This window comes from Phyllostomus hastatus, unplaced genomic scaffold (genome assembly GCF_019186645.2).
Source record: "Phyllostomus hastatus isolate PE091 unplaced genomic scaffold, TTU_PhHast_1.1 phas_contig_40, whole genome shotgun sequence".
NCBI lineage: Eukaryota > Metazoa > Chordata > Mammalia > Chiroptera > Phyllostomidae > Phyllostomus > Phyllostomus hastatus.
This window is the reverse complement of record NW_025333872.1, coordinates 20,412,961-20,430,214: the sequence shown is the minus strand read 5'-3', so window position 1 is coordinate 20,430,214 and position 17,254 is coordinate 20,412,961. Positions and strand designations below refer to the sequence as shown.

General features: G+C 34.3%; 1 protein-coding gene and 1 non-coding gene across 3 annotated transcripts in view; both read left to right on the top strand.

Annotated features, from left to right (window-relative positions):
• The window catches only part of KHDRBS2 (KH RNA binding domain containing, signal transduction associated 2), a 546,662-nt gene that overhangs the window by 159,082 nt on the left and 370,326 nt on the right, over positions 1–17,254 (top strand). The window lies entirely within an intron of this gene.
• On the top strand, positions 10,015–10,205 carry LOC123822345. Its single transcript, XR_006786311.1, has one exon. It is a non-coding gene; the product is annotated as a U2 spliceosomal RNA (small nuclear RNA).

Sequence of the window (17,254 nt, the reverse complement as noted above, 5' to 3'; positions counted from 1 at the left end):
TTAAAGCAATTGGCTTCAGATATGCTGCACAGAATTTTACTAGTGGACTTTGCCACATTGATTATCATCCCTCTGCAAGTCAGTTGGGAATGCAATTTGCCTATAGAGAAGTTGGATATTATGACAAAGATCTTGAGAAGAAATCAGTTAAAAATATAGCTGGCTTCTCTTTGAGCAAGTCTCTCAACAATGACATACAAAAATGTTCCCTTTTAGTAGCAAATGCAAAAAATATTGATTGTCTCTAAAGTATGTCATTTGCCATTTTGCATCAAAGCACTTTAAAACCTTTTAACACCACGGAAGTAGAAACTAAAGTACACTAAATGTACTTTCTGTGGTATAATTTTCTTCAGAATATTAGATTAGATCTTAGATATAAGATAATTATTGCATTTCATGCACACTTTCACAAATTTAGTAATTTTTGCTTTTAATTCCTTTCATGACTTCTATGGTGTAAATAATCACAAAGAAGTTTTCCTTTTCACACTTCTCCTGATAAAGAATAAGTCATAATTTATGATGCTTTGCTTTTAAAGGCCAAGCATTTGCCCTGGCTGGCGTAGCTAAGTGGATTGAGTGCAGGCCTGCGAAACCAAAGAGTTGCTGGTTCGATTCCCAGTCTAGGGTACATGCCTTCATTACAGGCTGGGTCCCCACTGGGGGGAGGTCAAAGGAGAGGCAACCACACATTGATGTCTCTCTCCCATTCTTTCTCCTTCCCTTCCTCTCTCTCTAGAAATAAATAAATAAAATCTTTAAAACAAATAAAATAGTCAAGTATTAAACAGATTCATCTTTGGATGGAAATCGTTAAACATTCTACAGCTACTTAGAGATGAAATCATATATGTGGGTTTTAAAACTTGATAATTTAAATAATCAAAACTACTTTATATATCTAATAATATAAATATATTCTAAGTCTTTGATAAACCTGTGCATCTCTAATAAATATATTAAGAACCTTAATAACACAAAGGAAACTATACAGTTGCATAAGCAACCCCCAAATAACATTATTTTATATCATTGTCCATTTCTTGTGTATCGTTTAATGATATTGATCTTCAGATTCTAAAGCACAGTCAAAAATTTCTAAATTTCTCAATCACTTGCAATTTACATTTAGGCCATTTTATATTCATAAAATATGTCAAGGCATTATATGGTCAGACTGAATTACAAGATTGCTGAAGACTGTGGTTTTGCAAGTGAGATACAATGCAGATATTCTTAGCAGCATTTATTATTTTTCTGAAAACAATAAAATGACATTGTAATTATGTGACATGTGTATTTTCAAATGTATGGTAACATGCCTTTTCCTTCATGTTGCAAATGCATTTAGAAAGATATATTATATATTTCTTAACTTTTTAAAATAAGAGATACACTATGCCAGCTGTTATTAAAGATAAATGTTATCTGCCTTAATGTTTTCATCAGGAAGATGCTATGCCTGTGGATGTTGTGCATTTCTAATGTATTCTAAATGTGCCCCAATCTCATATTGCCTTGTGACAGTATTTCTCTTACTAGATCATCACTTATTTGTTCACTCATTAATGCATTCCTTTTTTTAATGAATAGAGCACCTACATGTTGAGTTCCCAGGTGTTAAGTTGGTCAGCTAGGACAAACAGTCAAACAGAAAGGTGGCGATTGGATTTCTATTCACTTACTGTGACAGCGCCATCAAGAAGCAAAACACAGCTCCAGCTATTCTTCTTCACAGAATGACACCAGGTGAAAGTCACATGGTCATAACACAGATGGAGACATTGTCTCACTGTCAGGGAACGTTAACAAAACTCCTGCCTTTTTGTGGACTTGGGGGTCAGGAAGGAGGGTAGAAGAAGGGCCAGGAGTAGAAATGACTGAATTAGAACTGGTAAACTTGCCTCATCAAGACCCCAAAGCAGGAGTTCTTTATGGGGCAGCTGGGAGTAGGAATGCAGATAATGCGTGTGAGCATGGCTGGCCTGGTGTGTGCCCTTGCCTGCACTCCTTCTCACAAACTGCGGAGCACTAGTTGTGTGCCATTCTGGTGTGGGCAGGGCAGCTTCTGCACAAGAAGCCTGCCAGGCAAAGCCTTGGGTTTGCTATGGTCAGGCCTGAAAGACCCGGCACGAGATTTTGTCCTGATGCTGGATGTTTTGATACATGGTGCATTCTAATTTTGTGCAATACAACTTATTTTTCCATAACCAAAATACATCTGCAGTAATAAGTTTTATAACTAATACTGCAAGATCTTGAAGTAAATCTTTTATTTATTTATTTATTTGTTCATTCAACAATTAATTATTGAGCACCAGTTCTATTTTAGTCACCATGCCAGGAGATACAGTGATGAACCTAACAGACTTATAACCTAGGCATACACCTGTAAAGCCCCCATTATTTACTGAAGGACATCACACACTTTAACCTGGCATTAGAATCATTTAATTGTATGATCCCAAACTCACTTTATACAGAAAACTTTTCAGTGAACACCTGGAATATAACCCTTTTCCCACACTCTACCACTCCACCACAACCAACATGACTTAACTGATTTTTTAAGACAAATTAATGATCAATTTCATTACCCTGACTTCCTTGAAACTTTCCTCATGGACATCTACTTAACACCCAGCTTTACCATCCAGTAACATCCCATTGTCTTCAACACCCGTGTTAGTACTTACCATAATGTACTTTCTATTAATAATGTTTCAACTTATTACCACATAAAATCATAACTCTGTTAATATGAGACTAGTTTCAGAATCCTGAATAGCACATTTGTCAGTATGTGCATGCAGTGAGAACATAAAACATCTATGTAACAACTCAATATAGTATTTTAGCAGGTAGGGGAAAACTTGTTTAGGTAAAAACTCAGTGTTCATTACACTAGGGCCAAAAAAACATGGGAAGGGTGGATAAATATAGATATTCTAGATTAATTTAATTAATAAGATATACTGAGATGTGAAGACAAGAACACTCCCCTCTCCACCCATGCACCACACACACATAGAAATGAGCATTAAAGTATAACTACAATAGAAATCTATGTATAAAACAGACCAAAAATAAAGAAATCCCCTGTTGCTGTGAGAGAGGAGGGTGGTATTGGCAGGTCACTCTCCCACGGAGGGTACAGAAAATACAAGACTCTTCAGTCAGAGACAAAAGACTCAAATGTTCATGGCTCAGCAGGAAGCATAAACATTGGCCCATTTTTTATCAGTTCCCCTCATTTGCAAGGCTCAGAGGTGATAGGAATGGGACTGTGTTGGATGCCTGCACAGGCAGATGGTTTTATTATTGGAAGGTAACTGAGCCGAATGATCCCACAATGTGAAGGTTGGAGGTGGGGAGTGTGTATGTGAAAATAAAGGGAATGGCAGTATGATATTTTCGAACTGTTTGCAGTTATCATACAGGTGGGGCACTATTAAAATCATTATTCTAAGATTATTGAAAGTGCAGTTTGGGATAAAGCAAGTGCATATAATGGGATGAATTTGTTTTCATTTGCTCACATATCACCACAGATGTAATACCTTTAAACAAGATACATTTATTATCTAACAGTTTTTATAAGTCAGAAGTGCACTTCTGTCTTAAAAGAATCCTAGTTAATTGTTTTATTAGGGTTTTGGCCAGAGTTCATGTTTAAGCCCTCTGCCCCAGTGAGGACTCAGACTCATGATGGTCCGTCAGTGTGTGGTGTGAGTGATGCTTGTGAGTCTTCCTCGTGTTCTGCTCCAGTTGTTCCTGAAAGGACTCAGCCTGGCACAGGTTCGTGGCCTTCCCCTCTCAGAGTAGGCTGACTCCAATCCACACTCAGAGTGTAGGGATCTTACCACAGGAAAAGTAGGTCCCACATCTAGTCTGGGACAATAGTGTCAGAGTTCTGCCAGGGGAAAAGCACACCTTAAGTTCAAAGTGATCTGCAACTCTCCATGTGAGGACAGATACTATTTGTCACAGAGAGGAGAAAGACATGATAAAGAGCATTGATGAGCAGGGGAGACCTTGGTGGGGAGAAATTATCAGAAGGCTGATAACTGTATGATAAAAACAAATGGCTTAGAAACCAGAAGTTTAATAGAGAAAGAGACAGGAAGCAACACAGCCAAGAAGAGCCCTCCTAGGATCACAATAAATGCATATATTAAAAAGGAAGATCCCTATTCAAATGAACTTAACTTCCACCTTATGAAACTAGAAACAAAGAAACTAAAACCGAAGTAAGCACAAGGGAAGAAATCATAAAAACCAGAGCAGAGATAAAAGAGATAGAAAATAAAATAAAAATAGAGAAAGTCACCAAAACTGAAAGATGTTTGTTTATAAAGGTCAGAGAAATTAGCAGACATTTAGAAAAACTGATCAAGAAAAGTCAGAACTACTAAAACCAGGAAAGAAAGTAGGGATATCACTTTTGATCTTAGAAGAGTAAAGAAGTAAAAATAATGTAGTAATAATTATAAACCACTGAATGCCAGCAAAGTAATGTAGATGAAATGACAAATTGTTAAAAGGCACTAATTGTCAACAAAGACTCAAGAAGAAATTTTTAAAATCTGAATAAAACTATGACAAATACAGGTTAAATCTGTAATTAAAAAAAACCCACAAAGAATATTCTGGGTTCGGGTTCAGATTCTTCAATGATGAATTCCACTAAACATTCAAAAAATAATTCATTTTTTCCTAAAGTGTTCCAAAGGTTAGAAGAGGAAGCAACATTTTTTAAATTATTTTATTGAATTGTTAATATCCTGATGCCAAAGCCAGGCAAAGGCAGCAGAAGAAAGCTACAGATCAGTATTTGTTATAACTATAAATGCAAAAATTTTCAATGAAATACTATGAACCAAATTTAGCAATATATAAAAAGATTGTATACCATGAAAAGATGAGACTTATCCTAGGAATGTAAGTTGTTTTAACATTTATATTTTAATTAATGAAATGTAATGTAATAATTAAATAAAGGATAAAACCATACAACCATTTCAATTGGTGTAGGAAAAATACTTGAAAAAACCCAACACTCTTTCATGATTTAAAAAAACAAGCAAACCCTATGTAGGATTAAAGGAATGTCCTCAACCTGAGAGAGGGCTTTATGAAAAACACAGTTAAAAATCTATTTAATGCAATATGATTGAATATTGTACCCCAAATGGATAAACCTCAAAGACATTTTGCTAAGTAAAATGTCAGTAAAATAAAAAGTAAAAGAAGTCAGTAACACACACACAAAAAAACAAAGTATTTTTTATTTCATTTATAGGAAATGGGCAGACTAGGCAAATCTGTAGAAGCCAAGAAATTAGTGGTTGATTTGGTGTATTGGTGGAATGGGGAATGACTGCTGATGGGTATGGAGTCTATTTTTCAGAGGAATTAAATAGTTTAAGATTAGATTTCTGCAATAGTTGTACATCCTATGATCTATAAAAGAAAGTATACTTTTAATGGGTAAATTTAATGAATTATATATAAATAAATTGTATCTTAATAAATATGTTTAAAATATTCTCACTCTTTGAATGAAATATGCCATATAATGAGGACAGGGCAGACATGACAATTTTAAATTTATCAGCAGGACTCTTAAGACAGTCTTCAGTTTGGACAGTGTCCATTGCCTAAAGGAATTATGCCCAAACAGAAGAGTCATCAAGTTTAATACATTATGTTTCTGGTATAAGAAGTTGTTTTTTTTTTAATATGTGGTAACTATAATAGTTTCTGATACCACTAAAGGGATATGATGAAGAACTTGGAATTTGGATTTCCTGTTTCCCCTTCAAACAGGTCTATTTCAGTTGCAGCTGAGGATTTCATAAAAGTAGATAGGAATACAACTTGTATCTGAGTACAAAGCGACCCAAGTACTTGGCTGACAAATTTAACTAACACTGATCAAATTGATGCTATATTAAATGAGCTAATCAAAAAAATTAACTTTTTTTACTCTACTACTGAATTGATATCTAACCAAAAGATATTAGGCATATAAAGTAAACTACTAAGCAATATGATATTTGATCTTTAAGCAGCCTAAACCTTGAAAAAACTAGATTCAATCCAGGAAACAGTAAAACCTTTGGCTATTTAAAACTGTTTCAGTTTGATATAAATATAAATATGTAAAATGGAAACTCCATACATAGGGTCCAGGAACTCTGTTTCATGGCCTTCTGCATTCCTAATGCAGAGCAGTGCCTGGCACAGAGTTGATGCTCTTTGCACTTGAATGTTTACATCCTTATCAAACATAAACTCATAGATGGATTTCATGACATTGTGTAGAGAAGGAGAAGTCCTGTAAAGAAAATCACCTCTTATTTGGACACGTAAACACAGTTCACAGGAGACTTATGTGACATTTAGATAAGAGATTTTACTTTGGAAATTCCCTGTGATGGCACCATTGTGGTTTAAAGAAATAAAAATAAAATTATAAAATATAAGAATATAACTGACATTAAGGTGTTATTTTTGTAACTATTTGAAAGGCCAAAGAAATGCCAATTAAGTATTAAAAGTGCAAAGGTGCAGATAATAATGGAATTAGGTAACTACATGTCACTGTGTGGAGTAAACATTTAATCATCTACAAGTGACTCTGTGGGAATGTTACCTGTGGTAGTATACTGGAAATATTTTTATTTAGACAAGTGTACATGCTGAACAAATTAGGTTGTGTGTTTGAGCTGTGGCTTTAATTACAATTAGGGCTGTTTATGTTCAATGCTTTTCACTTAGTAATAGTGTTTTAAATGATCTCTTCAAATAAAAATAACTTGAGCTTGGAGAAGCGGCCCTTAGAGTTGCATAAATATGGCAAAACAAGTGGCTCAAAAGACACTGAGGAATGCTCCACACAGGATGAAAAACATTTAAAACATGACCAAAGCCTCTTGAGTTGTCTATGGAAGCAAAATATGATTTATACACATATATGCTGAAACACAGTACAGAATTATTTATAATAAAATGAATGGGACATGAATTGTGTATGTGTTTACATTATTGAATTCATGTCAAATCATTTTATCAGCATATTCTCAATTCTTTGCTGTATCTTTAAAACAGATCATCTGTAAAATATAGTGTGATTTTAAGATAGACTGTTATTTTAAAACTTCAAAAAGAGATATGGATAAAGCACAAAATATACCCAATCAACACATTTTAAAGGACCTACAGTTTTTTTCCTTAGCATAAATAGATTCTTCTACAACTATGTGTGCTTCCTTCAAATTCAAGTACATCCTTTTGATGACAGCTGTCCCAAATGGGATTTTTAGATCTTACAGCAAGCAAAAGTAATTGCTTTTTATATTTTTGGTAAGCCTTTCTGTTTAAACTCTTTTAGTTCATATATGTGTTGACATTTACCCTTTTATTTTCAAATATTCCTCAAGTTTCTCTCCTGGGTTTTCTATTATAATCCCTCTCCCTTAGCAATTCCATAACTTTAGGTAACACCCTATGTAGAAAATTGCTAGGCCCATATATTCATCTTAGATTTCTCTGTTAATGTCTACTCATACATGGCTACTAGATTTCTTCATATGCAGGACACCTGGAATTGAATATATCTCAAATTTCCTCTAGAACATTTGTTAATGTCTTTCCCAGTTTTACTAATGATACAGTATATTTTCAATCCTCTGAGTATAGAATATATTTTGATTGCTAATTCATTCTACCCTACCTGTATCCACCCAATTCAATTAATTGTCAAGTCTTGTTGAGTCTTGCTAGTCTTTTGTCTTGTCTTGTATTTTCTGTGTCCACCATTCTATTTTATGTTCCCATTATCATTGTCAAGGTTACATCAAACAACTTCTGACTGCCTCTCCCATCCTTAGTTCTCCACATTCCATGGCATGTTTTTCATTCTCCCTTTTTTTATGCCACTGCCTTTTTCCATGTGCACTCTCTGCCTCCCTCCCTGTTCAAGGGTTAGCAAAAGTGTCACACTTCCTAACTTCCCATTTTGTTCCTTGAATTCTCATAGCTCTTAACTTGTATTTCTGACATGTTTGGTTTTTTCTTTTATTTTTTGTGTACATTTTTCTTTTAATGTACAGTTTATGTGCATTCCCTATTTCTTTCACCACAGTGTAATTTTCCTGAAAGAAGTGCTTGTGTCTGGTTCACTTTGTATTCTTCATACATTTCACAAGTTATAGGCTAAACCATTGTATTTAGTGAGTAACTGAATTGATTCCATCCTTGATTATATATTAATTTTTGAATGAAATTTAAGTTTATGACAATATATTGATATTACAGTTAATGGCTAATTCTAGAACATTATTATTTCCCCTATTTTCTTAAATTGTCACTTTTGTTAAATTAAAAATAACATCTTTGATAGAGTCCTCTGAAAATTCCAAATGATATGATTTAATTCTGCAAATACAGCTTAATATTTTTGCAATCAAATAAAATTCTGTTCCCTTGTTCTTTGATAACTGCTGAGATGAGAACCTAACGTATTTTCCTTTCTGTTTATACAAGAAGAATATTTTTTGATCAGCAACAGTGGTCTTTCTTTGAACAAACTGCCCAGAATTGCTTTACTTTGTTTTAATAGCAGCAAATATGAGGGTACAGTACTAAAAGTGGATTTAATGTTGAATTCCCAAAGAAAAGCAACTCTATGAATTCCTACTCATTAAGAAAATGATTCATCCCCACCCAGGAATAGGATGAAAGTGAAAATAGGGTTCAAGTGGTATCAGATGTGAGGATGAGAGGGATTTTAGGATCAGGAAATGAAGGAGTTCAAGTCCAGTGGTGTCATGTGAAAGGGGAAGAGTGAGAAGAGGCAGGCGGGCAGCAGTGAGCATCACATTCTTCACCTGGTGGTCACACTGCCCTTCCATCACCAGGCAGATCTGGTGCCCCCAGAAAGGGAAATAAGTGTAGGTGAGTTTCCTCAACTGTTTGAGGAAGAATAAAGTTACTGGAATTAGTTTATAAACATGTGACCAGAAAAATTCCATATGTTAAAAAAGGGACTTGTTTAATATAAGTATTGATGAAATATTATTAATCATGAGGAAATATATTCATCATGAGGACATAGTCAATGGGAGATTACATATAAATATATTCTGGAGTATCCTATACTTAGAGAATACATTTATAAATTTTTAAATATGTGTATATAATATTACTGGTTTATTTTTGCCTAATTTTCAACTGTTCTTGGATTTTCTGTTAAAAGTATCTTTAAAATATTTTTCTTAAAATGTGTCTATTTTTATAAGTCTTGCTTTGTCACAAATTGTTTTGTTGCTTTACAAATCCATTGAAATATGTTCTTTTCGTTAATTTTACTCAACGCAATTCAAATATTTGCTGTTAGACAAACATCTAAAAAGGCTGATTAAAATTGTTCCAAAGACTTTTTGAATATAAAAGTTATTACAAAACAACTGTTCAGTAACTTAAGCATAAATGGATTTGACATACAAATGTAATTTTCTTAAAATATGGAAAAATGCTTTCAACTTATTAGACAATATTTAACATACTGAAAGCACATTGTCTTCCCTCAGATAGTGTGAGCCGCTCTTAAACAGATGGCATTCTCTCCAGTTGTTTTTTTAAGCCTTGCCTACATAAGTTTCAAATTTCTCTTCAAGCATTGCCCCCAAATCTCCACCCTGTGCCTGTGCCAGTGGATGCCTGTACTCTGTGGGAACCTGGAAAACAAGGAGCCCTGCCCTGTAGCTCTGTGAAGAACCCAGCCCCTATAAGCCAGATCTTTGGGGAGGAGCCTTGCTTTCTGTTAATGTGTGATCCCTTGTTGCATAAAGCTCCCTCCCTTTCTCCTTTTCCTTTATCTTGTTTTCAGTAAGCCTCTTCTTTTGAATTTGTTTCACCTCCCTTGATTTTTATCTTCAGGGTGGGGAGGCAAGAATACCTTCATCCTCAACCATGACAACTCATATTAAGCCTAAGAATGGAGAGATTCCAATCTCAGCTTTTTGGCTAAGATCAAGTATAGGACCCATTCTTATCAGTTTAATATCTGATATGTCCTCTACCTGAGGACTATATATCATGTGGGTTTTTGGAGCAGGGATGTGGAATAGGAGCTTGCTCCATCCATTCCATACATCAACCTGGTATTGCAGTACTTCCTGGACAGTGCACCTCACGGTGGGGAAAGAAAAAAAAGGATCTGACAGATTCCAAAGTTACTAAATTATGGATAAATATTAAAGACACTATTATATGGGGTTTGAGTTCTTTTCTGTTTAAAAGAGATTTGCTTTAAAGAAAAGTTTGGAACCAGTTTTCATCAGTGAACTGAGAATTCATTCACCTGTCATGGTGATGTCAGTCGGCTTTGTTTGAAGGGGACTAAGTATACCACTATGATGAAAGCAGAGGAGAGAAAAAAAAAAAATCTCTTGTTAAAACAGCTTTTGTGCCCTGGCTGGTGTAGCTCAGTGGATTGAGTGTGGGCTGTGAACCAAAGTGTCGCTGGTTCGATTCCCAGTCAAGATACATGCCTAGGTTGCAAGCCATGACCCCCAGCAACCGCACATTGATGTTTTTCTCTCTCTCTCTTCCTTCCCTCTCTAAAAATAAATACAATCTTTAAAAAATAAAAAATAAAAAAAAGCTTTGTATTGGCTATCTTCAAAGTTTATCTTAAAATAAATTTCCAAATGCACAACATCAAAAATATGTAACCCATTTCATTATTACTTCTAATGTTTTAAAATCTCAAACAAAAATTATCTCAAATCCTTTATGGAAAAAAAAAGTTCTCTGGACATTTCTCAGTGTTGGTTCCAAAAACTCTAGATATTAGGAAAGATATAAAATCACTTAAGTAAACTTAAACTATGGTAAACAAATGCCCATTAGCAAAAGAAAATGATAGATTGTAGTTTATAAATTTTAAAAGCACACACATTAAAAGAAGGATGACTTGCTTAAAATGATGTTATATAATTGTAACTCATAAAATATACTTTTTATCAGTTTATGAAATTAAATCTCTATACAACATCATTTATTTGGATGTTTGTGTTCTATTTCAAAAGGTAGAGTTTGTGAAAGAATTAAAGAGGGGATCTCACAGCTTGACGGCAGATCGGCTTCAAATTGGTCCTTGATGGAAAATAGCTACTGTGTTGAAATAGAAGTTTTAAGGAATATGTCAAAATAATTAAGGCAGGAAACGAAAACTTCTGAGAGTAGTGAACATTATAAATTTTGTTAACATCCTGTTCTCAGTCAGAAATGAGTGAAATGCTATCTTTTCATTTCAATCAGAGCGTTACCAGTGGAGACATCATTTTGTGTGCTTTAGGATTTTTGCATTTGGTGGTTTGTTCCCACCAGTAAAGGGACAAGAAGGTTCTTTGTCAGACTCCTGAAGAGAATATTCAGTCAAATTTTACTCAACTGGAATTGTTCTCTTGGTTTATTTTAAAAGTTGTGTAATATTTCATTCATTCAAAGAATATATGCAATTTTCACAGAATATAAAGCAAAATAAAATTAATACTCATGAACCCCCAAGTTAAACTAAAGACTAAAATGTTACCTATTACTTTCACACCATCTGTACAGCTGTCCCTTTGAACGCGTTTCCTACATTTCTTTCCCAGAAGTTATCGAAATCTTGTTTTGTGTTAGTTACTGTCCTGTATTTGAGGATTAGACTTAGTACTTATGTGTATATTCACAAGTAAAATATCATTGGGTTTTTCTTGTTTTTGAGTTTTATAAAAATAGTATCATATCTGGAGCTTGAATTTTTTACTAAAAATTTTATTTCTAGGATTTTGTTAATGAGATTTCATATAGTTATCAGTAATTTGTGTTTGAAACTATATAGTATTCTACTATATTTCACAATGCTTATTTTTTTGTACTCATCATGGTTCTTTCAGGAAAACAGAATCCACTCTATATATAATAGTTATTATAATCTGTAGTTCAGGACTCACGTGTCTGTTGAAAGAGGTGGAGAAGGGACTCTAGGAAAGTGACCACCTGTGTGGGCAGTGGAACTCTGAGCCTGAGACCTGCCAGCACCTAGATCTGGGAGCTCATGGAGGGGCTCCTGTAGCCACACAGTGGGGGGTAATGTAGAGGTCAGTAAAGCTGTCCAACCACCATTACTTGCCGAGAATAATGGACTACAATTGTCCACCTTCCAAATCTCATGCAACTTTCAATTGTTTCTTTATTTTTATTATTATTTTTATTTATAGAGAGAGGGGAAGGGAGGGAGAAACAGAGAGAGAGAAACATTAATGTGTGGTTGCCTCTCAGGTGGCTCCCCCTGGGGACCTGGCCTGCAACCCAGGCATGTGCCCTGACTGGGAATTGAACTGGCAGCCTTTTGGTTTGCAGACCCACACTCAATCCACTGAGCTACACCAGCCGGGGCTGGCAACTTTCAATTATCAACAAAATCCAACACACACAAAAAGCATGTGTAGAAGGTAATCTGGGAATTGTTTCTGAGCCATAAACAAGTGTTGATACGATATCCAGCGACAGCACATCATTCTTCACGGATGAACATTTTTCACCAATTATTTTTTCTGTTCAGGCATTGAGACTGAATATTCTTGTACCTGTGCTAACATTTCTCTAGACAAAATACCTAGGTATGAGACTGCTAAAACATAGGTTTAATGCATTTTCAGATTTACAGACAGTGCCAAAATGGCTGTATCTGTTTACAGTCTCCAGACAGGGTATATCAGTCTCCATGGCTCCACTTTCCAGCCAAAGTTCGGTTTCTGCCTTCTTCCTTTTGGCCATCATAGTGTCTGTAAAATGATATCTCAGTGTGGTCTTAATTTGATTTTTGTTTAAATTCTAATGAGATTGAAACTCTCATATTTTTTCTTTTGTCATTCTGTTCTTTTTTCAGTAATGTATATATGATTTTCTTACTTTATATTTTGTTTTTTCCTTATACTTTTCTACTTATTTTTGCAAAGTAATGCTATATTAGTAACATGCAATGGAAATAGTCTAAAAACTTGTGTCTTATATTTTCACCTGCTTTTTGGTGTATTTTAATGAACTGATATTCTTTATTTTAATTGAACTTTTATTTTACAGTTAGAATATTTTTATGTCTTGTTTTAGAACTACTTGACATTATTTCCCTGTATTTTGATCTTAGAAACTATAAAATTTTGCCATTCACACCTAAGTTTATAATTCATCTATATATTTTCTGTTATGGTTTAGGAAATAATTTTATTTTTCTCATGATGGATAGTCAGTTATGTTATGTGTTAGGTAGTTCCTTCTCAGCATGTTCACAGTTTCCTATTATTGCTGTAACAATTACCACAAACTCAGTGGCTAAAAACACAACAAATGTATTATTTTAGTTACAGAGGTCAGAAGTCTGAAATGGTTATTATGGGCCACAATTAAGGTTGGTAAGGCTGCATTCCTTCTGGAGGCTCCAGGGGAGAATCTGTTCCTTGGCTAATAGAAGCTGCCCTTATTCCAAACTCACAATTGTATCACTGCAGCCTGTGACTCTCCTTCCTTCCCTTCTGTGGAAATTGGGCACACCTGGATAATCCAGGACTGCCTCTTCATTGCCAGGTTCCTAATTTAATCACTTTTGCAGAGTACCTTTTACAGGGTAACATAGTTCCAGATCCTGGGGATTAGGGCATGTATGTTGTTGGGATGGGGGCATTATTCTGCTCCTTTGATGGGTGGTGTCACCAATGTCATATATCATTTTAACATAGCAGGAGTCTATTTCTGCATTCTGGATTCCATTGTTCTGTTTCTATCTGTGTCCCAGGACTACCCTTATCACACTATCAAAAATGATACAGTTTGATAATGAATCTTTGTATGTGATAGGAATAGCCCTCAAATTTTTCTGCTTCTGAATGTTTTAGCTATTCTTAGACTTCACCTTTTCATATACATTTTAGAACCAGTTGGTAAATTGATTCAAATCCTATTGTAATTGTAATTCGAATTTTATTGGATATATAGATGTAATTGAGAATATAAGAAATCTTTATAACAGCGAGAATTCCAGTTTGTGAACATGACCTCTCAATTTATTTATATTCATTTGATGACTTTATTAATATATATTCTCTGTAAAGGTCTTGAACATACATAGTTAAATTTATTCTTGTGAAGTCTGTTTTTATTTTTACTGGATATCTCTTAAGCTTTTTTCCTAATGATGTGTTGTGGGCATACAAAAATACACTTAATTTTTTATATTGATTATGTGTAAAATATCTTGATAAACTATTTTACTAATTCTAGTAAGTTTTCTGAAATTACTTAAGCTTTTTCCATACATACATTAGGTGAACTGTACATATATTTGTTTTTTACACCCTAACATTTATAACACTTATCTTATTTAGTGGTTTGAATTATCAGTGTTGAAGAGAAAATCAAGAATATGGATCTTTACTTTGTTTCTGTATTATTTTACTAATTAAGTATACTATTCTTTATGGTTTCCAGTAGAATCCTTCAATTGGATTAAAGGATTTTTTTTTTCATTTTCAGATGACCTTAGTTTTTATAATGATTGAATTTGAATTTTATCAAACTATTCTTCTGCTCAAATAAAAGTTAACCTTTTTCCCATTAATTTATTAATAAGCAAATTACAATTGGGGTTTATAAGTCTTAAGCTACCTGTGTACCTATGATAAAGACAAATCAAACATCATGTATATTGCTTTGTATGTACAACAGGCCTCAGTTATGATACTATTTTGTTGAACTGGTTTTGTTTCATAAGTGGATTTGATCTGTAAATTCTCTTCTCTGATTTGGTTTTGGCCTACTGGCCTACTGAGTTGAATTAGAGGCAATTTCCACTTTTATCTCTAGAATAGTCTGCATAGATTGGAATGATACATTTCCTAAAGGTCTAGTGAGATTACTTTTTACAACTGTCCTTATAAAATAAAAGGACATTTTATTATGATATACAAGGTATGCCCAAAATGTATCCAGCCATGTAATACAAAAAATAGAGACATTTTTCAAAGAAGATACAAAATGCAAGAAAGATTGTACATAGGACAATGGCACCTCAAGTCCCCTTCACAGTATGCACCTTGGGACCTCACACAGTTTTCCCAATTGCCATCAGCTGTGCAGCCATATTTTCCTGAATCTCATCAATGGTCTGAAATCTCTTCCCCTTCAAAGTTGATATTAATTTGGGGAAAAGCCAGAAGTCCCAGGGTGCCAAATCTGGGCTGCAGAGGGGCTGAGTCACCTGGGTGATTTGATGTTTCACCAAAAAAGTCTGCATGAGATATGATGCATGAGTAGACATGTTATCATGATGAAACTGCCAATCACCCATTGCCCATAGCTATGGCCTTCTGAATCCTCCAAATAGTTTCCACACAGGAATGTTCAAGCTTAATAAAAAACTTAATGCAGATTCATTGCTCTACTCATTCAGTCATTTTGAATTTGATGGCCACACAGTACACATGCTCACTCAATGGCATCTACCACCCCCACTGACTAGGACAGTGAAGTCATCATTGTTCACACATGTGCATTGCAGTCCACTATCCTTGGCTGCCAGGTTACATTAATGTTTAGCAAACGATTCTTATTATATTAACAATAGGTAGACTTTTTCTGGACAGACCTTGCATTAAAAATATTTATGTAAGTCTTCAACTTTCTGTTTTATTTTTCTCCATTCTTATTTGACATATTATTTATGTACAGAAAAATGTACAGGTGTTAATTACAGAGCTTGAAGAGTTTTGATAAAGATATAATATACCTTCAACACAATATAGAATAATTTAATCACTGCAGATGTTTCTGTCATTCCACTTTCCAGACAGTTCAACCTCCGCTGTATTCTCAAAAGTCAACCACTCTTATAAATCCTAACACTGTATATTTCTCTGCCTCTAGAATTTTATATTAATGGAATATAACATGAGGTACTCTTTCATGTCTGACTCTTTTTCTGTTTGAACATAATGTCTGTGAGATACATTCATGCTATTGTGTCAGTCAGTGACTAATTCCTTTCTGTTTATGTATACACTTGTTTATTTACTCTCCTTAGATGGGAATTGGTTTATTAATTGAAAGGTAATTGTGAATAAGTATCATAAACATTCTTGTGCATATCATTTTGTGAACATACACTTTTCTCTTTCTTGGTTAAGTACTTATTTATAGCATTGCTGGGTCATAATGGAGCTTTATGTTTAAATTAATGAATGACTGCTAATCTTTGTTCCAAAGTCATTGTATCATTTTAAACTGTCAACATTGATTGCTCTAGCAGTTCCACATTCTTATAAATGTTTGGTCTTTTTCTAGTTCCAGCAAATCTGATGTGCATGTGTGTGTTTAATTATCAACTTGATGGAGTCCTTTATAGGTTCTAGATATGGGTCATTTTTCAGAGGTTTGTACAGGGAGTATTTTTATCCAGTCTGTGATTTGTCTTTTTAACTTTTTATGGTGTTTGGAACAGTAAAATTTTAGTGAGTATTCTTTGCTTCCCAGTTAAGTAACCTTCCCCAGCTTGTTTGCAATGGTATTATTGTATGCTTTCTTCCTAGATTTTTTTCTGTGTTTTTTAATTGTATTTTTTCCATTACCATTTATCCCCCTTTTATATCCTCCCCCCCTGCAATTATCACACTGTTGTCCATGTCCAGGGTCATTTTCCTTTATGCTCAATCCCTCCATACCCTAACCCCACTCCCACTCCCAGAGCTGTCAGCTTGCTGCCTATGAGTCTGTCTCTATTTTGCTTGTTCAGTCTGTTCATTAGATTCCACATATAAGTGAGATCATATGGAATTTGTCTTTCCCTGACTGGTTTACAATTTTAGCTTTTATGTTTAGATCTATGATAGATTGCAAAATAAAGTTTGCCTAAATGTGAAGTAAGGCATACATTATTTTGTTGTTTTTGTTTTTTGCATAGGAATATCCAATTGTTCTAGGACCACTTGTTAAAAACACTTTACTTTTCAAATTTATTGCTTTGGTACTTTTCTTGAAAATTAATTGAGCATTTAAGTGTGGTCTTTATGAACTTTATAGTGTTCCATGTATCTATTTGCCTATACGTACACAATTCATACTCTAGTATAGTATTGAATAGATACAGTGAAAGCAGAAATCTTTGTTTAAATCCTGAAATTAGGGGAAAAGCATTTAGTTT